Consider the following 23,219-nt stretch of genomic DNA (forward strand, 5'->3'; position numbering starts at 1 on the left):
GTTAAAGCTAGTCTTACTTCCATGAAGCTCAAAGTGAAGAGGAGAGGCTGCAGACATAGGGATGTGTGTGTTCCGGATCTGTTAGGTTATGAGAGAGGGGGAAAAAAAAAAAACAGGCTAAAATGTGTGGCCAAGAAAACAGAATGTAGGTCCAACTTTTTTTTTTCCTTGTTTGACCAGCCTTGGCACTGCCCTCTGCCTCTCCAGGGGAAAAGCTGCAGTTCTGCTCCTGCAACACAAGGAGCAGACTGGAGAATTTAGATCTGCGTCACAGAGCTCAAAGCAGAGAGAGAGAGAGAGAGAGAGAGAGAGAGAGAGAGAGAGAGAGAGAGAGAGAGAGAGAGAGAGAGAGAGGGAACAGAGGGAGAGAGGGGGAGCCAGGAGAGAGAGAGAGAGAGAGAGAGAGAGAGAGCGCCAGCATGAGCACACAAGCTGTCGATAGGTCTGCTAGCAGCAGCCGTGCTGCAGCGGAGAGAAAAATCAAGAAACAAGTCATAACAACACTGGGCACCAGGTTCTGCCAAGCGTTCAGAAATCTGTTGGGTGCCAGAGGCCTCTGGATAGCCTAGGCTAAGATGTCACGCAAGGTGGCACAGGCAGTTCCCAAGGGAAGGACGTGGGAATGGGTGGGGGCAGGAGTGAGTACAGGAGTTGGTGGGGTGGCAGTGGAAGGCTTAATCAGAGTGGATTCTGGAACATTCAGGACTGCGGCACCTTGTATCTGGACAGGGATTTGGAACTGCGCAGGAGACGACTGGTGGTCCAGTGGGGCTTAAGGACTTGATGGCGTAACCCACTTCTTCCACGTATGTATTTCTTGTGATAAGGGCAATGTCTAGAGCATGTGGATGCTGTTTTTCTCACCTTCTTTCTTGCATTTTGCTATTTTTTCCCTTGGAGGTTTATTTTATTTTATTTTTACTTTAATTTCTTCCCCCTTAGTGTCAGCTATTTAAGTCTGACTAGGATAGAGGAGAGGAATGAACCATCCCCGGCTTCCCATTTAACCTTTCACCCTTTACCCTGTTTTCTGCTGGTGGATAGGGAGACTAGTTTTCCAGGTTGTTTGGGTGTCAGTGTCCATCTGTGCAGGTCTATGGAAAAGGAAGAGAGTGAGAACTTACAAGAAACAGGCAAGAGGGGCTGTTTTTCCAGACATTCTCTTATTAAAACGTCTAGTTCTGGGCATCTGGGGTGGTAGAGAGCATCAGCATAGGGTAGGGTGTGGGCTGGGAGAAGTGGGGTGATGCTGGGAGGTTGTCACTGCGTAGTTGAGAAAAGTGGGGAATGGTGACGCAGTCACTGTTGCATCTTGTTAGGAGCTCTGTGGAGACAGGTAGTGAAGCTTCTGGCATCAGTGGGGCTAGCAGAAGGGTTAAAGATGACTCTAGGTGGGAAGCTAACATTTAGAGATTAAATGTCATCCTTTTGGCGTTAGAAAGTTGTTTACCTTGCTTTCTCTGTGTCTCCATGTTGGCTTCCTTCCAGTTCACATGTGATGGCCTTCCCTGTACTGCTGCATCATTAACTAAGTGACTGAGCTAGCCTTCCATTGGCCAGGGGAGGGCTCTTATTTCAAACACTTCCTCTCATTGGTGGGAGGGCCATTGGCAGGTGAAAACCTCTTTTCGATTGGCTAAGGACAGTGTATCAAATCTGAATTTGCATTTCACTTGCTTAAAGGGGAGGGGAAGAAGCCCAGCAGCTTCTAAAATCTCTTTTAGGGGTGTGCGTAGGTACGTGTGTCTGCCTGCTTCAGACTGCCCAGTTGAAGCATCTTCCTTTACCTTTTTGAAAATTTCAGAAACTAGGAGGAAGAGCTTAAAATGCCTCAAACTTTTTTTTTTTAATTGAGGGAGGAGACTAGGGAGATGGATTTGAAGAGGATTGACCAAATTGGAAGAAAATATTTGTCCTCCGCTTTGGTGTTAGAAAAGGGAATTTTCCAATCTGCCACACCTCAGTGTTGCGGCAAAAATAATTCTTGGCTCCCCTGGAAACCATCGGGCAAGGTAGGGCAGAACTGCTGCTGCTATCGTCATAACCCTGGCCTTCCTATTGAATGGGCTGCTCCCAAGTGAAGGGATCTGCGCTGATGCTCTGGTCGTCCAAAAGTCCTCAAATCAGCTCTGAGCTGAGCCCACTATTGGAAGAACCTGCCTTTTGGAAGTGCCGCTACCTTGTGCTTGGAAAGGTGAGGATGGGGACTAACCTCAGAGTATTGCTTGGAAGCTGGCTGTTGTGATGTTTCCCCAAAAGTGAGTGGGTAAGGCTTTGAAGGACTCCCTTTAGAATGATTTGTCAGTCTAGGGAACCAGGAGATGAATGAAACTGGGGCAGCGCAGCTGCCTTGTACTGGGGGCAGAAGCTAGAAAATTAGAGTTTTTGTACCCCATCTTGTCCTTGTAGTGGGTCTCATATTTGTGGGAGGGGGGTTGCTTGGCCCTGCATCATGTGTAGTGGCTCCGCCCATGACTGCGCATCCAGAGCAAGAACGCATTGCACCCTGGGTCTCTGGCCTGGGACAAACACCTCCCTCCTTGTTATATAATTCAGGGTGGCCTGTGCCTTCTCAAGCCTTCTTTGCAACTCTACCTCGCCACTCGTTGTGACTCACAGCTGAGGGTCTGCTAGGGAACCGTGGAAGTTTCTCTCCCTGAATGGGCTAGCCCTTGTCCACATCGTGACCAAATTTAAGCATTTGAGAAATGATCTGCTGTCTCATCTGAAGACACGGACCCCAGAATGCCCTTCTGAGTACCCTGTGTCACCTGTAGTCCCTGACTTAGAGGTGAAGATAGTGTCTTCCTTTCTCCTTTATCCTTTCTAGTTTGGGGGCAGGGACTTTCTTAAGGAAAGGAGTGAAAACCTTTTTTTGGGGGGGAAGGGGGTGGTAGCAGTTTCCCTTCCTTGTCTCTCTCTAGCTTTCCTTTCCCTGGCTAAAAAGGGTTCACACCCTTTCTGGATTTCATTGTGGCTGCCATTTTGAAGGCATCTCTGCTTGTCCTTTACATGGTAGCTGGTGCTGCTGGATTTGTTGGCCCTGCTATGCTAATTCTAAGGAGTGGGTGGGGATAAAAAAGGGGTCTCTGATTGAGGGATACATCCGCTGTATAGATAGATGTAGTTATGATTGCTGCAGTGATGGTTTGGAAGCAGGACTGCCTGGTTCTATGCTGGGTCACAGCACTGGATGGGAGCCTTCTGGGTCAGGGTCCCAAGGCCCAGGACCCCATCTTTACCAGAGTATGGTTACTTGGCTTCCCTGCCCTAGTCAGCCTGAAACAGATATGTTCCATCTAGTGCCTAGTGTCGGAGGAGAGTAAAGACAAACATAGTAGCTCATCTCAGATGTGGTAAACCTGTGGTTTGTGTTTTTCAAATAGTCTCTGTCTGTCTCTGTCTTTGTCTCTCTCTCTCTCTCTCTCTCTCTCTCTCTCTCTCTCTCTCTCTCTCTCTCTCTCCCTCCCTCCCTCCCTCCCTCCCTCCCTCCCCCCCTCTCTCTCTCAGCCTCCATATAGAGACATGGGTTGAGGTCCACAGCAGGCAGCAATATTTGGTCAGATGACCTTGTCTTTCCTCCTTGCCCCCTGCCAGGGCCACAGTTCTAATTGCTGTTCTTTAGTGAGGCTTCCTGCTGCCCAACCCTTTCTAGGCCCTTCTGCGGATAGCAGCCATCTTGTCTGCCTGCTCAGAGATTTAAAATGGTTTCCCATTGTCAGCTTGAAATTCCTCCTATTCAGTAGGGTACTCTGGGCTGACTACAAGTGGCCTTAGCTTTCCCAAAAAGCCTTCCTCAGGTGAAAACCAGACCACCCATATTTCCCTGCTTTTCTTTTCTATTTTCAATATTGCTGTTTTCCATGCCTGTGCTCTACCTGTTGCAGGGCCGCTGTCTTTATGGACCTCTTCCTGAGCACCCTATAAGAAGAAATCCCTGTAACCACTATTACGAGTCCCCTTTCTTTCATGGTATTTTTCTTTCTTTCTTTTATGTTTGGTTTCATGTATTCTCTATCAGAATTTGTGTTCCAGTAAGAAGCCAGGGGGAAGAAGACATCCCTATTCAGAACCTCTGTTGCCGGATGCCATGTTACCTCATGAATGCTACTTGGGTCGTTTGCTTTTTTGTTTTTGTTTTATCATAAACCTTTAGGGAGAATCCTGTAGCTGACAAGAAGCCCAGCCTTTAAAAATCTTTTTTCCTCCAAGGTTTCAAGATGACACCCTCAAATGTGACTATTTAGAAGGTGACACTCTCAAATGTGACTATTTTAGGATTATTGTAAATCTCTAAAGTTGTATTAGACCATTCAGCTGGTCCTTTTCCTTCCTGGCCAGGTCCAGTCAAGATGATATATTTTTTGTATCTGAAATGAACAAACCTCAGTTGGTTGTACGCCTTCCTCCTGGAAGAACAGGCAGAGGAGGGTAAGCCCAGACACTGAGATAGGTACAGACACTGGAGTACTCATACCAGGTCTGTACCCCAATCTCAGTCGGCCGATTTTAGACAGGTCATCCTAGTCTGTGAAGTAGACCCCTAGCAGCCTGTTCTGTAGGAATGTTCATTGTATCTTCTGTTCCTTGTAGATTTGGCTGAAGCCCTCTTTCCCTACCTGGAGATTTGTTGGGGATGTAAAATGAGAGAATAGCAGGTGACTGGCAAATGAGGGGAGGACTATATACTTCTAAGTTGTTACAGCAAGAAAAGAGAGGACTATCTCAGGAGTTTGACCTCAAGCCTGCAAAGCAGTGGTGTTCCACCAGGGGTGAGTATACCTTTGTTTCTAAGGGGATGAGGTGGTGGTCAGGGCAGAACAGGGGTTAAGCAAGAGTGTTCCTGAGAGCCTTCTGATGGTAGATTTGTTTCTTTTCTTGCTGAATCTCAACAGTGGCTCTGTACTTTCTGATGTTGTTGACTCCTGTGGGAGGGGAATCTGACCACCCTGATGCCCCTCATCCCCAGTACTGCGCTGTGGAGCCAATGGAGTGACAACAGCCAGTGAGTCCTTTGTCAACAGCAATCTGGGCCCTGGTGACAGCTGCTGTGTATTCTCTCTCTCTCTCTCTCTCTCTCTCTCTCTCTCTCTCTCTCTCTCTCTGTGTGTGTGTGTGTGTGTGTGTGTGTGTGTGTGTGTGTGTGTGTGTGTTTCTTATTTTCCTCTTTGGAAGATGACTCAGTGTATCTGGAGTCGAAAGATGAAGCTCTCAGCTGAACAGCCAGAATGTTCTGACAACATGAAAGCAGTTGGGGCTCTGGGGTGATTCTACACCTTCAGTTATTTTTACTGAGGGCAGGGTAGTGAGAAGGCCACTACTGGGCTTCAGAGATGGGGAGACATGCGGTACCTCACAAGGGCCCTGAGACCCTTGGATTTTGGATTTAGAGGAGAGAGAGCTGGTTATGTTATTTTCAGTGAGCTTAGAAAACAATACCTGCCCTCTGTCTTTTCTTCCACTTCCTTTTTTTAAAAAGAATTATTCTTACTGGTCCCCAATGACAGACATATTTTCAGAGACAGATACCCCTTTGGTATTTTTCATTGGATCTGTCTATGATAGGCTTGGTGGTCTTATTGAGGATAAAAGATAACTCCTACTTCCCAAGAGTGGGCAAGGAGACCCTCCATGACATTGACACTATAGTCTCCTGGAGTAGGTGTTCCAATGGAGGTATGATGCCTAAATACCCTTCATCTTTTGAGCTTGGATGGTGGTCTGCCTCACTTGCCGTAACCTGAAGGCAGCCCCCAGTCATATCTCAGCCTGCTCTTTCCTTGTGCAGGCATGTCAGAGCTTACTCTGACCCTTTAATCTTCCTCATTTCCTACAAAATGAATTCTCCCCATACCTTCCCCCTGCCCCTGTAGTACATTATCATGGAAACTCTGAGTTCTGAGCTTCTCCTGCAGGATTGTGCTAAAGACACATGATTCCCAGCCATACCAATCACACCTTCATTGCAGTTGTATCCTAGACAAACTATTACCTTTCGTTCTGCCATCCTTGGCACAGTCTAGGGCAAGGATCAAACAATTTAAGTCTGGGGATGGGAGACATCCTGGCCCTCACCTCCATCCAGACTTTTGCCAGGAGCCATTTTTAATTCCTCTATTTTCTAGCACTAATTTTAAGGTAGCCATTTGTCACCAAAGCACCTCCTCTCCCAAAGGGCCACTTATTTGGGATTTCTGGGAGGTGCATCTCTTAGGCCTGAGAACAAATGGAGGCTGTGAAATATGACTGAGGTCACAGCAGAGTAGAGAAGAGCAGGCACAGGAACTAGATGTCTATACCCACAGGGCTCTCAAAAGTGTCTGAAACCCTTAGCTTTTGTGTCTAAGTAGAAAGCATTTTGACTAGAAAGGTTACATTAGTGTAGAATTTGGGGATCATACTTCTAGGTTCTGAGCTATGCATATGATGAAAGTCTAGCTGTCATGCCCAGAGAACTCTATTGTTTCATCTTCACTTGTCAAAGCAGTGGTAGATACATACTCCTGGGTCAGATGTTATACCCACAGGTATTGGTTCTTCTCCAGATTGCTTTGGCCAATATTATCTTGCATCTGTCACAGCAGAGGACTATTGTCCCAGCAGCTACATAGAACTCCAGTTGCAAGATTGTTGCTTGATTGATTTTGTATGCTGAACCCAGCTGATCTACTTTCTACCTTCCTCCCCCGCCCCCCCCAACATAGAACTCTATAGAGTACAGTTCCATCTATGAGTAGATGACAATCTCTTGGCAACTCAGGCTCAGCTGAGGATGATATTTGTGCATCTAAGACATCATACTAGAGCAGTTTGCCTGCATTTTTGTGGAACAGCAAGGAGAACCTGCTTGACCAACCTGTTTTCTATGGGTAAGTGTTAATCCTCATTTTTGTATGTTCTTTTCTGCCTTCAAACGTGCAAAGTTAGATAGGTATTTGTAATCCTGGGCTGCTATACCTTCTTTCTTCCTTTTCTATGTGCTTCACCCTTTGTCTTTCAGAAGGAAATGTTGGAATTCAGTGTTCGGCCACCATATATCTATCTTCCTTAGACTCATACTTTAGAAGCCAGTTTTCCCTAAAATGGATCCAGACATGGTGGTGAGAAGTGAGAATAGCATCATGAAGGACCTGCTGCACTCACTGTGTCCAGCTTGTGCTGAGGCTTCTAGCTGGCTGGCTGCATGGGTACGGTCCTTGCCAGCACCTGGCATAGACCAAGTGCTGCTCCAAGTTCTAGCTCCAAATCTCTAGGTGTAGGAACCTCAACTATATATAGCCTTGAACTAAGCAGATCTTAGCAGACATGTCTACCCTTCCCTGTGGGAAAAGAGTACTTCTATCATAACTACAGGGTAGAAAGTGAGTTATCTCCAAGGGCTGGAAGGTGTATATTTCCATATCAGGCTTGGGTCTGCCATACTTACTCTTCTTTTTCCTGTTTCAGATGCTGATAGCTGAAAAGTCATGCTGGATAAGGTTCCCGAGGTGGGATGAGGGCCAGTAAGATGCCAAGGAAAGACTTGGAGCACTCCATGTGGCCAAAGGTGGTTATGTCCTATATCAAATCCCAGCTTCCAGTGTCTCCTCTATTTCCTGCTTAATTTGCTCTGCCCAAAGATATCTTTGGACATTTCCTCATTCTTTTGGACCTTTTACCCTCTCTTTTCATCTACCCCTGCCTGTTCTTCCCTTTGATTTTTCTTTAGGATGAATGAAAACATTCTCCACTACTGATCCAACAGCCATATTTATTCTTTGACTTCTCTTGTCTTCTTTGCCTTCATCCTAATTAATCTAGGCCGAAAGAAAGGACGGTGGTTAATAAATAAAAGCCCATGGCATTGAGTTGTAGAGCATAGTAGGTTAGATAGTCTTTCTTGTAGGTACTGTTGAGCCACCAGTTTGCGTGATTCCTTGACCTCAAGTATAGTCTAATATAACATGAACCTAGTCTTGTTGATAGATTAATATCAGGCTGCTGATTAGAAATGAGAAGCAACAAAGGAAAGGTCTGATACTGCCTCTAAGGTAGGTGGAGTGTGGCTGCTCCGGATCTATTCCCTTAAACTTTACCATTCCAAACCTCCAACGATTATCCTTTTCTTTCAATTCTCACACTCCTGGCTTTTCTATAAATGGGTAACTAGCAGAATGCTAGCATAAAGGCAGCTTTCTCAACTAGCTAGGCTGTGAGATGTTTGGGAAATACCTAGGCAACACTGTAGACAGGGTTTGACAGTAGCCGGGTACCTGGGTTTCCCACAGTCAGGGAAAGGAAGCTCCTTGGCTACTGACTGCTAATGTGAGCTTATTCAGGGTATAATTCCCATACTATCCCTGGGGTCCTGGGAGCTGCCCAGGATGCAAACATGTTCTTTCCTTTTAGAGTGGGTATTTGTCTTACTCCAGACACAATGAGCTTTAAGGGGGCTTAGGCTAAGTCCGGGATTGGTAGTTTAGTCCGGGATGGGCTAAGCAATAATTGGATTCTGGATTTTTCCCTACTTGAAATTTTCCTTTGAATGAATCTGGGTTGTTTGTTTGTTTGTTTGTTTGTTTTTCTTCAGTATTTCAGTTGTCTTCAAAGTATCTCCAGGTACTCTACAGGGATATGCTTTTCCTCTGTCTTACAATAACAGCAATGATGAGTTAAAGTGATGATGTCCCTCAGAAGTGGGAAGACAACCCATTGTAAACACAAATCAGAAAGCAGCAAGTGCTTGCTATGACATTCAAAAGTCCCTGTCCATCATTTCTGGCAGTGTTCTTAGCCAATATGGCCAGTGGAAACTAACTAATAGCCAGGAGTATAGGGTCTAAGGAGAAAAGGAATAAATCTGGATAATTATACTAGGTATCTGTGAAATCTCAATCCCAGCTATCTAATGTAGCTATTCTGCTGGTACCATGTAGACGTGTTTCTCCTTCCTTGCTCCCTCCCTCTACTGTCCAAGGAAGGCAAATAAATCTCACCTCATGTGTCTTGTTTCTCCCTTGAGGCAAGCCTCTGAGGTTCTTGCCAAGAAAAGTCAGTTTGGATGAGTTGTCTGTTACTTCAAGGAGCTGAAAAAGTTCAGTCAGTGGTATGTGAGGGATAGCAGGGGTTTGGAAGGACTGATGTTTAAATGGAGAGGTAAGTTTAGTCAGCTCTGCAGGTGGGAGGTGGAAAGGAATAAATCTAGTTCAAGATGATAGCCATGGGTGGGCTACAGCCAGATATACTTAAGTATAATCTAATGCCTTGCCCCTAACCCTAGCCTGGCTTCTGCTCTATGACAGGCAGCATTGTGTATTGCCAGCCAAGCAGGCAAGACAGTTAACATGCCTTGAGTAGGATCTAGGCATGCCTGGCACTTTTTCCTTGGCCTCTGAGTCTCTAGACTCAGTTCTAGAAGTTCTAGAAGAAAGTTGTGGTACTGGAGCTGAGATAGTATAGCCATAGAATGCAAAGTACCTTACTCAGGGCCCTTATTGGGCCATACTATCTGGGTTCTACTGAATTCTGTTCTTACTAGAGCTATGAGTTGTTCAATAGATATCTTGGCCCTATCCTCTGACTTGGGTATGTCTCCAATACTGTAGAGGACATGAACTCTTACAGTTCATTTTTTTATACATATAACCAGCCTTCAGGATAAGTAAGAGATACTGCCCTTTTAATCATCCTGCCATCTATGGGAGGTCCTTGTTTTCCGTAATTTTTCTGATCAGTGGCCATGAGAAAAATATACACTGGGTTTGGATCCCTACTGGTTCCTTCCAACTGCTTTTGGGCTGGTAGGCAAGAAAATACTCTTGAAGCCTCATAGTCTATGCAGAGCTTAATGCTATGGAATGATACCTATGTGGGTAGGGTATAGAAATAAGATGGAGGAAACCTCATAGGTTTATGGTTTGATAAAAGGAACAAGTCATGAGGTTGGATATGACATCCAAATGTCTAGGCTGTAGGTAGGGTGGAGCCTGGATGAATCTCTAATGAGGCAAGGAGATGGGATCAGATATCTTGGTCTCCATATACCATCCATGGAAAAGGAAATTGCCCCCCCACCCATGGTAGCACAGATATTATTTCCCTTTTATTGTTATAAAAGTATAATTATTAAATGACTTAAGTCAAATTCACATATTTGATGAGTGATGTTGAGGTTTGATTTGGCACTTCTAATTCCAAAGCTACGTTTTCTCCTCATCCTTGGACTAAAATCAGACATTTTGTGAATTAACATCCCCAAGAAACAATATAATCTCCAGTGTAAACAAACTATGTCTAGTAATGCTGTCCACATTCCATTTTGGGTAGAGGTGTGGCAGATGTTATTTGGTATCCATGGAAATGAAAAATACCTTTTAGATATTGGTGGATGTACTAGGAGCTGGAGATACAGAGCCCAGAGACTAGGTTTCTTCTTGTTCCGTGTATATAAGATTGTCTATAATATAGCAGCATAAAATACACAGTATCCCCAGATAACATTGTGTATGAAGGAAGAGGAAGACATCACTCATTGAAAATATGGTGACTAACTTCTGTCATGTTAGCACTCAGAAGGCTGAAGCAGGAGACTTGAGTTCTAAGCTAGCCTGGGCTAGCTTAGATTAAGACCCTGTCTCAAATATCTCCCTCTCCAAAAGGAAAAAAAAAAACAAACTACAAAGTAAATCACAGTGAGGAGAGTGGAAAGAAGAGGTCCAAATGATAGATAGCCAAGTCCATGTTAGTTGGGCTACCTTCCAAAATGTTAGAATTGATAAGGATACCAACTCCTCTTTTCTCTAGTTAAACAAATCCTTACAAGTTCTTGGTAGCTCACAAAAGCATGTACTAGGCTAGGAACTGGTGGGAGGAGAGGTCAGGCTCTGAGTCACCAGTCATTTGGTACATCTGCCCTTAGCCTTTTTCTTCTTTAGCCCTCATCAGGCATCAGTTGCTTTTGTGCCTCAGTCTAATCACTACACCTCTCATCTGTGCAGCACAAGGAGCATTCAGGCCAGGTCTTTGCTAAGTCACTGACAGTATATGCCTTCAGGAGGCTAATTTGAATCACAGTCTCTTCTGGGATCGTGGTTTCTACAGGGAATGGACAGGACCAGATTGGGAGAAGTCACCTGTAGTTAGGTGCTTTATGTAAAGTGTGTGCTCTACGAGGTTGAGGCAGGCCAGTGGTGCTAAGCCATAAGAGCTTCTGCTTCAGGATTCAGAACTTGTTTACCTAGAAAGAGGTAGCTAACATGAACCATATGCAATTCCCTCCTCCTTGGCCTAACACTGCTACTTGGAACTACTCAAAATATAGGAGCTGCTACTGGCTGAGGGTATCAAAATTTGCATAGGGAATAAAGGTGTGTGTGTGTGTGTATGTGTGTGTGTGTGTGTGTGTGTGTGTGTGTGTGTGTGTGTGTGTTTAGAGGTAATAGCATGGGGAAGTAAGCCAGGGGAAAAGGACTTACATTGTTTTGTGTTCATGTCCATTTCCTCAGTTTACATGTCTATGAAACAGGTTTTGAATGAGGATCCTGTTTCAGGTCCCAACTCATCTTACCCCTTAGGCCTGTCCTGAATATTTGTGAAGGTTTTGTTTAGCTAGAAACTCAGGGTAAAGAAAATGACCCAAGTTGCAAAGAGAGAAAGGAGGGATCTTGAAGGCCTAAGAGCAACCAAGTTTAGTTCCAAAGAGGGACTCTAGTACTAGTGTGAATGATAATTGGTGATGGACATTAAGTGGGTAGTAGGAGTGGGTTTGGGGTAGGTGGCAGTGAAGAGAAGGGGTTAACTGAGTAGAGGTAGCTGATGAGGCCTTACCAGGTGGCAGGATATGGCACTGTTCCCTCTTAGAGACAAGTAGGAGATAAACATATGGGAGCCGGCTGTGGTGCAGGGTTCAGATTGAGAGACCATGTATGTTCAAGGAAGGTATTCTGTTCAAGGCCTGCCTTTGTGCAGAGAGGACTTTGCATTTATTTATCCTCTTTTTCTTGTATGGTTGAGACTCTAGCCTAGCTATAATGTGACAAAAATTCTCCAAAGCTGCCTGAGTAGGAGCCACTGTACCAAGGAAGATATAGAACAGTCTTAAGGATATAAGGAGCTCTCAATCATGGTATGCACTCACTGATAAGTGGATATTAGTCTAGAAACTTTGAATACCCAGGACATAATCCACAAATTAAGTCCAAAAAGAATGGAGGAGTGGCCCCTGGTTCTGGAAAGACTCAGTGCAAGAGTATAGGGGAATTCCAGAACAGGGAAGTGGGAAGGGGTGGATGGAAGAACAGGGGGACGGAAGAGGGCTAATGGGACTTGCGGGGAGTGGGGACCCAGAAAAGGGGAAATCATTTGAAATGTAAATAAAAAATATATCAATAAAAAAAAGGATATAAGGATCTCTAAGGAGCCTTAAAGTCACTACACAGATCTCTTCACATTAGCTGGTTCACTGGGTCTTTGCACAACATTGAGCAGAGAGGTAGCATTAGTCCTGTCGTCATTGAACTGAGCCAGAAGAGCCCACTCAGAGCTACATTGATTGTTTTGAACTTGAATTTCTAATCTAGGTCCCCTGTTCCAGCTAGACCAGGGCTTGGAGTGGGACTTTGAGGTTATTAACAATGTTCTGCATCTGTGAGTTCTTCACTTCCTATTCTGCACATTGGAGAGAGGGAGGAAAGCTCCTGATGCCTCTATTCTCTTTCCCACTGCTTCTCGGACTCCTTGGAGCTCTTGTGTTATCTGGCCTGCACTTCTTGGCTAGAATGCCAGGTATTCCCCATGTTTCTGGAGAGATTTCTTGTTAAGCCATTTTAACATCTTCATAAGAGTGTATGAAGATGAGAAATATGTGAATTGAGGCATATTTCTGGTGTGTGTTGCTCATTGAGAGAGGAAGTCTCACTGTGGCATCTTTGAGGTTTTCCCATACTATTTGTGAGGGATGCCTGGAGCTTTCTCAGCAAATGTATCATGTTTGTGTTACTTGTTTGCTGACTGATATATATCATTCACTGGAAGCACTGACTAATGTACTGCATAGTTAGATGCTAGAAATACTGTCATCAGCTCAGAACCCCTTCCTCATGATCAGTATAGGAGAATGAGTTTCCTCTCTATATGAAAATCTGGTGAGAGGAAAGATGGGCCCTAGGCTTCTTTGAGTCCTGAAAACAGTCCTCAATTCATTCAAGGGTACTGAGGTTGAGTACTACACTGTATCACATCTTGGCTATTCAGCCTCTAAGTGACCTTCATTTAATAGACACAGGGATCTGATAGAGGGGTAGAGAAGTGCCTTCACTTATCATGGACTTAGGCATGAAGGGTTACACTTTCTCTGAGAGTATTCCCTTCAGGACAGTTGAGGTTGGATGAAGACAGTAAACATCTGTGTCTGTCTCTCTATGTTCCCTGAACAAATCTCATCTGTGGAAGAGAAAGGACATGGGAGCACTTTTGGTGGAGGATGTATTTAGCAGCCCTCTATGACTTTGTCATGTATTAGAGTTGGTTCTTTCTAGTCCCCTGGAGAATGCAAAAGAGGGTGGATCCAACCCAAAGTTGTGAGGGAAATTCACGTAAATATCATGAAAAGCCTGTTTGTAACTGCTGAGTTCCCAAGGGAAGGAAGAACTTCCCGAGGAGACATTGTCTGTTCTTGTCAGGTCTGCCTAGTTCTGAGGCTATGGTACTTTGAAACTGTGTGTGGCCAAGTTTCTAGGATATAAAGTGGCTCCTTTGTTCTACTTTATATCAACCATAGCTACTTTGGTGGCATTCTTGAGGTTGGAAGACTGGGAGAGCCAGTGTAGGCATAGAATCTGGAACTGTAATAATATATTTTACCTTTGCAGAGAAAATTTTTGCCACTGAGCTTAGGAATTGTTCTCAATTCTCATACAAGAAGTAGAGAAAGTATATACTATCTCTCATATCTTCCAGGGAAGATCTGTTCTATTCCTGCATTTGTATCATTACTACCCCTATCCTGGGCCATTCCTCCCAGTGAAGGGGATTCTTAACAAGGATTGTGGATGGTAGAGAAAACAAGATCAGGTGAGATTTTCTAGAAGAGTTTCAGAGTAAATCCAAAGCTCTGACAGTCATTGTCTATGGCTCTAAAGGCTTAGGTGTATGTTCAAGTAGATGGACTACTTAGAACTCCAGAGTGTGAAATAATTGGTTAATGGCTCAGAGAAAGTACGGAAAATCCTGTGTCCTTTTGCATTATTACTAGCTGTATATTTAGCATCAGAAGATTGGGCATGTCGACAGGCTGGCATAGTTAAGTGAGTCGTATCTTAAGTTCACACTTACTATTGACTTTCTTTCTCTTTCCCTTTCTATTTCCTACTCTCTTGTGTTCCTTAGCCATTTCTGAATACAGTCATTTATCTTTTGAGGATTGTATCCACAAATGCCGAAGCCCCTCTGTGAAATGAAATTATTTTCACTTAATTTACACATAACCTTTTATGAGCTCTTTAAATCATGCCCAGATTTCTTCTAATACCTAATTCACAGAAAATGCTGTTGAATGATTGTTTTGAAAATTCTTTAGAGGATAGTGGCAAAAAAAGTCTGTATATTTAAGGTAAAGATGTAGTTCATATTTATATATACATGTTCATGGACAATGATTTGGAGTGCAGGGATGCAGAACCTGGGGATATAGAAAGCTGACGATAGTTGCCTTTGCAGTTACATTGCTACATTCTTGAAGTACAGTTCTTCTGGTATCAGTGAATGGAGTGACTTTGATTTGGAGTATAAATGGACTGCCCACTGCAGGGCCCTTCTGACTCCAGATTTAGCTTCCTATTGGCCTCAGCAGAGAACAGTTTTCCTTATAGTATGTACCTAATTTTTGGGAAGTGGTTGTTTAGGTATGCAAATCCTAAACCTAATTAGTTGTTATTTCTTTTCAGCTCAAATCCTAATGGCCTTGGATATCTAAGACCTTGGATGTCACTCTACTAGGTAAGAAAGGCCAGAGTTGGCACAGAGAAGAGGGGACACTGCCTCTGGCCACTGGCTGCTCTCCAAAACAGGTGAACTTTATGTTTGAAAGGAATGCATTTTATTTTTTGGGCCTAATAGAAGCTACTTGTATTTTCTCTCTTCTTGCCTCTCCTTTCTCTCCTTTGCTCTTCCCTCACCCTTCCTGTTTCCTCAACTACCAAAGAATTTAATCTGCTGCACAACAAACAATACAGTTATAAAAATTTGAAAACAAGAGGGTGTAGCCTCTTGGGAAAGGGCATACTGGGTAATGTCCCCAGGGAACATGCCAGGCTTGTATAGAGCCTGTGAGAGCCTAATTGACTGGGTACCTGGGTGCCTGCTCTGCCCAGTGCTAAGCTATCCCTAGTCCAGAGGAGAAGGAATCCAAATAAAAGAGGTCAGAGAAGAGCTTATAAAAGGGAAGTTGTATGTTTTCTCTCTCTAATTTGATGGGAATGGCCCTAAACTGTGCAACTTCCTCCTCTGCTTCCTCTCTCCTCCTTTTCCATTTTCTCCCTCCTACCTCCCTTAATCCTCTACCTCCTCCTTCTCATTGTTCTTGAGAGTAGCAGACAGAAGTAATGATAATAGAAAAGGGTTAGAATAGCAATGTAGTTGCTACTACTGCCTGGGCCTGCCAAAGATGAAACTGGAATTGAGGCTCTTGCTGCCTACAGGCTCAGGTCTATCTCTGCGAAGCCGTCTCCTTCTCTGACCTGCCTAGGGCAGTACAGCCACATACACATCGTAATGTGCCCAGTCTATATACTGTTAGGTATGTACCCAGGTACTGGGTAGAACTACCACAGAGTTCAGTGGGTCCACCCTGTCTTCCTTAGGGCTGTGCTGAGGATGGCAAATTGATATGATCTCTGCTATGAGTGGTTTTGCCGTCTACAGGAAGAGCAAGGCTTGTTGCATAGAACTTTGTTGTTGAGAACTCCTGAGAACCCAGTGAGTAAGCACATGGTCTGGTGAGTATGGCACAAGATGGGATATTATGCCTGTCTCTTATCTCAAGAAACAAGTAACTTTGTTTCTTAGTAGTAGGAGGAAGAACAGAGCAGTCCTGGCTAAGTGAGAGGTAGGGAAGTTGGTCTTGAGTATCTCTGTCCTGACCTGATTACACTGGTATCTCCTTACTGAATCTGTCTCCTCTGAGCCATAATGGAGTGGGGTGTTTGGATCTAGGACCATGAACTTTGATAGGCATTAGGAGACTATGGACAGGCTTATCTTTTCTCTCGTGGAAAGCTTCAACTTCCACAAAGGTGGTCTTTTGCCTGAGAGCAAAGCCTTCTGCTACAGTCAGGGTACATTGCACTCTGGCCTTCACGCTGCTCTTACCTCCTCCTCTCCTTGCACACCATGTGTGTTTCGTCCCAGAAGGCAGTGTGGTACCATGCCTTGTCTAGCCCAGATACTGTGCCAGGACCTTAGTGCTCTGTACAGAATTCTGCTGCATTTGGGAGCTTTTGAGAACCAAGACTTATTCATTAGCATTAAGGAAGCGGGCAGAAAACCTAACTTTTAGGAATGTTGTTGTCCGGGAACATAGGTGTCCTTGTCTCTGATTCAGTGGAGCCAGGAGAACCAGCGCTGGCCCCCACAGGCTTCTGAAGCCTTTACTTCTCCCTTAGTTACCCAAGTTACTTGAGGGACATGCTGAATCTCCGAGGATATTATGCCCACTTTCGGAGTCAGTGGTCACTGATTTTAGGCTAACAAGCTCCAAATTCCCCTTTACTAATGGATCCTCAACATATACTCCTCATTGTATTACCCTTTCCTCTGATTCACTCGCTACAGCTTGCTGGCAACATGCTCTGCCTACCCTGACAGCTAAAGACAAAATGTCCTGGATGCTGGGCCTAGGCTGCTGCCGAGAGTAACAAGCCTGGCACCCTCTTCAATGCACATATGCAGATGATCTTTTTTGGAAGTAAGATGTTCCTTTTGCTTTCAAAAAAGACCTTCCATAGCCTTCTCTCCCAAAGATGAGTTCTTCTAACTGGTGGGAACTCCTAAATCAGTCTTCAGAGGCAGGCAAAGAAATGGATGGCAGGCTTCTGGCACCCTCCCCCACCCTGGCTGGAATTCTCATCATGCACATAGCTGTGACTCAGCACTCACTGCTGGGTCAGGAGGGAGAAGCTATTGCCTGGCTGGAACCTCCCCACATTCTGCATGTGAGCTCATCAAACAGCACAGGCTGGGCCAGCAGGGTGAGGTTCCCGGGGCAAGTATTTTCTCCTCTAACCCAAATTCTTCCCACATTTTAGGGATTTCTGTTCTGGGCCCAGGATATTTAGGATTCTAAAAACCATTTCATCAGTCACAGACTAAAGTATAAGTAGCCTTTTTCTTCTTTGCTTTTAACCAGTGGTTCATGAAAAGTGTTTAACCTTTAGTTGTACTGTTTAGCTTTCATGGGTTGGGTTTTCTATGTGTTAATTTTACATCTAGACAGAATATGACTTTTCCAGATTACTGTACCTCTCTTGCATGCTGTTGTTGCCTCTGGCTGTGCATGTGCGTGTGTTCTGACCAGTTTTCCCTAGCTTCTCTTTACAGATGAAGACATTGAAGCCATTCAGGACTATGGCAGGGCCCTGTTCTCAGCATGTAGGCAAGCAGGTGTTCTAATTTGCCATGGAGTAACATTGCCTCTATTCCTCTGGCCCCTGCCTTACCAAAGGAGTGACCTGTCATTGGAGGGTAGAATGGCTTCCAGAGAGAAGTAAGTATAGGAACAGATGGAGGCTGGAGAGTGGTGTCTCAGACTTCTTCCCTGACCTGTGGCCTGTTCAGAGCTGCTAAGTGAGACAGGGTTTCTTTTCTAGACAACCCCATCAAAACCAGTAACTTAAAATTTACTTGAAGCCACATAGTTGAGGAGGGAGATCCCATTATTCTCACCGAGAGCAGAGTCCTAACAGCCCTAAGGTTTTCATGGGTTGCCCTCTTAGACATTCAGGTGACTCTCAGGCCTGGTGCCAGAGAACTAGTCTTCCAGACTTTATCAAATCATCCAGCTATTCCAAACTAGTGAAGAATCACCACCTTATTTCAGAAAAGGGACATTGCTCAGCTGACTATGGGAATCCTGCTTTTATAGGGTGCAGAAGACTGAGTGGGATTGGATGGGCAAAAGGTTTAGATGCTAGGACTACTTCTTTCCTTCTTCTGTAGTTCACTGCCTAAATCACCTACTTTCAGTGACTCTTATTTATCAGAAAACAGGGTTTGCAGTCTGTGGATGTAAATCTAGACCTTACCTTTCTTTCATTGGTAGTTTCCCCTTGTTAGGCACTTAAATTGCTGGGTAGGAAGAAAGGAATTAACTTCATGCAATGATAAGGACCAAGAAAAAAAAACAAAAAACCACAGGTGTTTTCTAAATGGTAGCAAACTGGGATAGCCTTAGGGAATGCTTTCTAGAGCTGAGATGGCTGAGAGAGAAGGTGGAGAGTTGCTAAAAGGAGATACCAGCACAGGCAGAGCCTGCTGGGAGGAAGGATGTGCCCTGGATCCCTGCCTGATCTCTCTCCTTAGCATAGAGAGATTGAGGATGCTAGAGGAAGTTGCTAAGAAAATTTGCCTGAAATGGAAATCAGAAGAGCAGAACATTATCATATGCAAATCTCATCTCCTTCATTTACAGGGTTTTGACTCTCATTTAAAACTGCCATCTAATCTTTTTATGACCTAAAGCCTTCCCTATCATGGGCCACAGACCCTAATTTTGGCAACCAGTGTCAGTGTCACTCAGGAACCCAGTGTATAGGTCTGCCTGCACTCATCTGCATCTAAGGCCCTGGAAAGCCCCAGGAGGCTGCTGGGCCTTCTGTTTCTCCTCTGGCTGGCCTTGTTCCTGAGAAGCTAAAGCCTATGCAGTGTCAGCATTGCTGGGCCTCGCTGCCATGATCTTCTCTATTGCTGGGAAGAATAAAGAGGCACCAGTGGGGCAAAAGAACAAAAGCAGGCTCTCCTAGACTACCTGACCTCTTGCAGAACCAAGACCAGGTGCTCTCATCTTCACCCGGGTCTAGCATATTTAAAGTGAGTCTCTCCACTCCCATCCAGATGGTCTGAGCTAAATCCCTCTCCCCAGTCTAGCTCAGAGTGCAGTTCAAGAGAAAGGAGGTCACAGTCAATCTGTGGCTCAAGCAGCAACAGAGGGAAAGGAATATAGACATTAGCTCATCATATCCTGTGAGTACAGTTTCTTGTGCAGATATCACAATAACCTGCTTCACTGGACTCTTGGAACAATTAAGTATTGTGACTCTGGGGATGCTCATATTATATTTGCTCTATTACCCTATAACAGTCAGGAGCCATAAAAGGAGATAAGCTTGTATCTGGAGGCCAAAAAGAGTTGCTGGGGAACCTGAAAAATACAGCTCTACTCTTTGTCTCCTTTCTCTGGGTTGTGATGTCAGAAGAAACACAGCAAAGAGGTAGTCCAATGTGGAATACAGTTTGTGAATCTAATTTTTAGATAAATTAAAAAAAATCCTTGTTTTTGTGTTAGAGGATCTTCTGTGTAATAGTGATAAGATACCAGCTTTTTAAAGTCCTTATGGGGTAAATCAAATTGCTAATGTACAGGGTCATGAGATGAAGAAGAGGAAGGAATGTGTTCTTTTTGAATACTTATGGAAGAGCTGTCCAGGTACAGGTGAACTCACTTGGGTTCAGGTGTTAACATCTCGTAGGTCACTGTCTTGAACAAGTGACATGTATCTACAGACACTATGCATCTTGGGAAATATTACATAAATCCAAAACATTACAAATGCCCATATGTTGAATGGATTTGGTTCTTTATAGTAATTTCTAATGACTAATATGAAGTCACACAGGAAACAATCTTTGCATTGGTCTTGGGCGCTCAAAGTGTTGACTGTGACTCTGGTGCTTCTGAGCAGCATTGTATGGCTGTCATCTGCCTCTGACAGGCACCACGCTCCTCAGGGCTGAGGCTGGTTCTTCCAACTGCACATCTCTGCTTTCTTCACTGAGATCCTCTTCTTCTGGAAGCTGGTTTCACATGGTGGCTTAGATTTTTCCATCTTTGTATCTAGCACCATTTGAAATCAGTGTTTTAGGAGTAAGAATTGCAGCACAGCAGAGGGTAGACTACAGAGAAACAGCTGTACACGGAACTGGCTCTCTCCTTCGAGAAATCAAGTGAAGACTTGAATAGTGAAATTTGCTCGAGTCTGGTTTAGAGGCAGTGAAAGTGAGAAAGTTTTGGTGTTCAGAATAAATGTAAGAATGTAGTCAGGGGCAGCGAGTGATCCACTTTATCCTGCATTCCACTGGTGGAGGAGGGTGCCTTGGGCCTGCACTGTTCATTGTCCAGTAATTTTTCGTGTGTTGATTGTTGCAAGGAAGGGGTAAGGGCTGTGTATGTGGAGGACTGCTTCGTTCACATCAGTACTGCTTGCCTGTACCTGGAAGATCCATGGAGCATCAGTCCTGGTTGCAGCACAGCTGAAATCAAACTGTCACCTGCCTTGAGATTCTGACCTGAAGAACACCACTGGTCCATCTCTTACACAGGCTGACCGATTTCTCCTGGTGTTCAGAGTCTGTTTTTGTCTAGCACCATTTGAAATCGGTTATGATGTAGGGGGAAAAGCACCAGCCTCAGAGCTTTGTGGTGTCTGCTCAGCATCAGCCTGTCATTTCCTACACAGGCAGAGCAGAAAACGAAGATCACAGTTTCCTAACTTCTCTAATGCATATGTATTTGACTGTAAAAGTTAGAGATCACTCAGTGGGTTTTTTTTTTTAAAGTTATAATTTATTGTTGTAAAATATCCTGTTACAATTTCTGACATGTAGTACTGTTATAAACTAGGTGCTGTTGAACTGTTAAGTGTTGACTTTAATAAATAATTTGCTACATTTAATCTATCATGTCTTGTGTTTTATCTATTATTTTTCATTCATAATTCTATGGCAATGAGAAGTGGTCTCTGGAAAGTTAATTTGCTGTGCCAGTCATAAGGAATTGGAAGTAGGTTGCTGCATACAGACATTAAAAATGAAGGTCATTAAGACAGGAATGAAATTCTAAAGATGAAAGATTAGCAGAGACAGAAGGTTGGAGCTCTAGGCTGAGGGAAGACTATTCTTGGTTCCAAGGGAACTGTGGACTCTGCCCCTCCTCCTGTCAGTGTTGCTGCAGGGAACTTACTTAACCACACTGTCACATGGCCCTTAAAGGGGAGCAGGCTAATTTCAGTTGTATTTGTAGCAGATGGAGTTTTACTTTCCACTGATAGTTTATTTGAACCCTTCAATAGGCGGCAAATCAGTTCTGTAAAACTGTTCAGAGATTTGCCAGCATTGGGGGTGGTGGAGGGGCAGGATTCATAGTTGTAGAACTTTCAGGAATAAAGCAGGTGGCCCTTTCCATAGGAGCTGTATAGCTAACTATGAACTACCTGCAGTACAATTATTTCAAGCCAGTGGGTTTTAATAACTAATGGCAAATCAGCTGCTCAGGAAGCCTTTTCTAAGCTTTCATCCCAGTACCCTTACCCCAGATGGCTGCCTTGCCCATTTCGCTGGAAGTGGGAGGCTGTTGTGGAGAATTTGCTGGAAAGACTTTTTCGCAGTGACTATGATGCATCCTGCAGCTGCAAAGCTATTTCAAGCTTTTGTTGAAGAATCCATGTTCTAAGTCCCAGGATGTGCTGGCAGGAATGGCAGGGTCCCTCAGCTGTATTTTCTAATTAGCCCCACTAAAGTAGGAGACTGCAGCTCCTCTGAAGCATGACAGATTGGGTCTGTGGTATTAACTACACATTAAGTCTTTTTTATATAAACCTAGCTACCTTGTCCAAAGCTCCCAATTAATTTGTATTGAAAATATGATTTAAACTCCCCCAGGTCATGATTCTGGCTCTTTAATGAGTTAAGTGCTCGAAAGTGGAATTTAAAAGCATAAAAACAATGATTTAAGATTTATTTCCATTTAGAAAAATCATAATATTCTCATAAAATGCTTAAACTGTTCCATATCCTGATGTTCTGAAAAGCGAAATGAAACCAGAACACCTCCCAGTTGTTGTTGTTGTTGTTGTTGTTGTTGTTGTTAATCTGGATGCTTATAGCCCTTTACATAAAATTGTCACTCTGGGATAGTTTTTCATAATTGGCTGGTAATGTAGATGTTTTTTGGCAGCACCCTCCTGAGTCAGGTTTATAAAACCATGCTGTCAACCCTGGTATGAAGTCTTTCGTTAAAGCATTATTTTTTAAATTAAGCTTTACCAGACTTTTTAAAAGTAAATACAGTGTATTTTTGTTAACTGTGGGGATCAAAGATCTGCAACCAGTTTAGTAGACCAAATTTTAAGTCTAGACCCTAGCATCTTTAAGAAGCTGGTCTAGGCCTTCTGTTCGGAAGCTGGCATATAGTCTCAGCAATAGATAGCACACTAATATTAACATGCTTTTCAGAGAAGCCTAAGATAGTTCTGTGTTTGATCTGGGGCACGTTCTAACCCACTGCCACATTGTTCTGGCTTTGGTCACCAAAAGAGTGATCCTCAGCTTCAGGTCCCATTCCTACAGGCAAGTACTATTCTAGCTGGCTTTAGAATGGGCTCAGATGAGTTTGTACAGCCAAGGTTGAGCACCACTTCCCTGTTTCTAAAAATGCCATACTATTTTGGTCATAGTTATATGCTGCCAATTAATATGTTGGTGCATACATTTCAAGTCACTACTGTAACAAACTAGCACAAATGTGATATCTTAACATACACAACATTCTTAAAAGGTCTGGATAGCAGAAATCTAACATTTTTACTGGATTGGAATCAAGGTGCTATCAGACACAAACGCTTCGGAAATATGAAGGAAAATTAGTTTCCTTGCTTCTGTCTGAAAACAGTCTGTGTTCTTTGGCGTGCTATCTCCATCCAGCTTCAAAGGCCAGCAGGGTCACATTTTACCTCTGTGGTCACACTGTCTTCTCTGATCAGTGTTCATGTTTTAACAAAATCATGATGTGATTAACCTGCACATCAATTTGAAGAGTATATTGCTATGGAAGCCTCCAGAATGAATTCTTCATGGTTGAAGCTTACCTCAAGTACAGATTTAATATTTTTTAAGGAGGCATTGGAGGTAGGTAATCAGATGATTTAATTTTTCCAATTACCATACTTAATATGTTCACCTAAGTATTAGACATT

General features: G+C 43.9%; 1 long non-coding RNA gene across 1 annotated transcript; it reads left to right on the top strand.

The window, feature by feature from the left end:
* Positions 1-387: 387 nt before the first annotated feature.
* Positions 388-20,921, top strand: LOC127697537 (uncharacterized). The gene is made up of 6 exons (XR_007980480.1): positions 388-806; positions 4,594-4,772; positions 4,896-5,005; positions 6,705-6,869; positions 7,447-7,546; positions 14,922-20,921. It is a non-coding gene; the product is annotated as an uncharacterized LOC127697537 (long non-coding RNA).
* The last annotated feature ends 2,298 nt before the right edge of the window (positions 20,922-23,219 follow it).

This window comes from Apodemus sylvaticus, chromosome 12, assembly GCF_947179515.1.
Source record: "Apodemus sylvaticus chromosome 12, mApoSyl1.1, whole genome shotgun sequence".
Classification (NCBI taxonomy): domain Eukaryota; kingdom Metazoa; phylum Chordata; class Mammalia; order Rodentia; family Muridae; genus Apodemus; species Apodemus sylvaticus.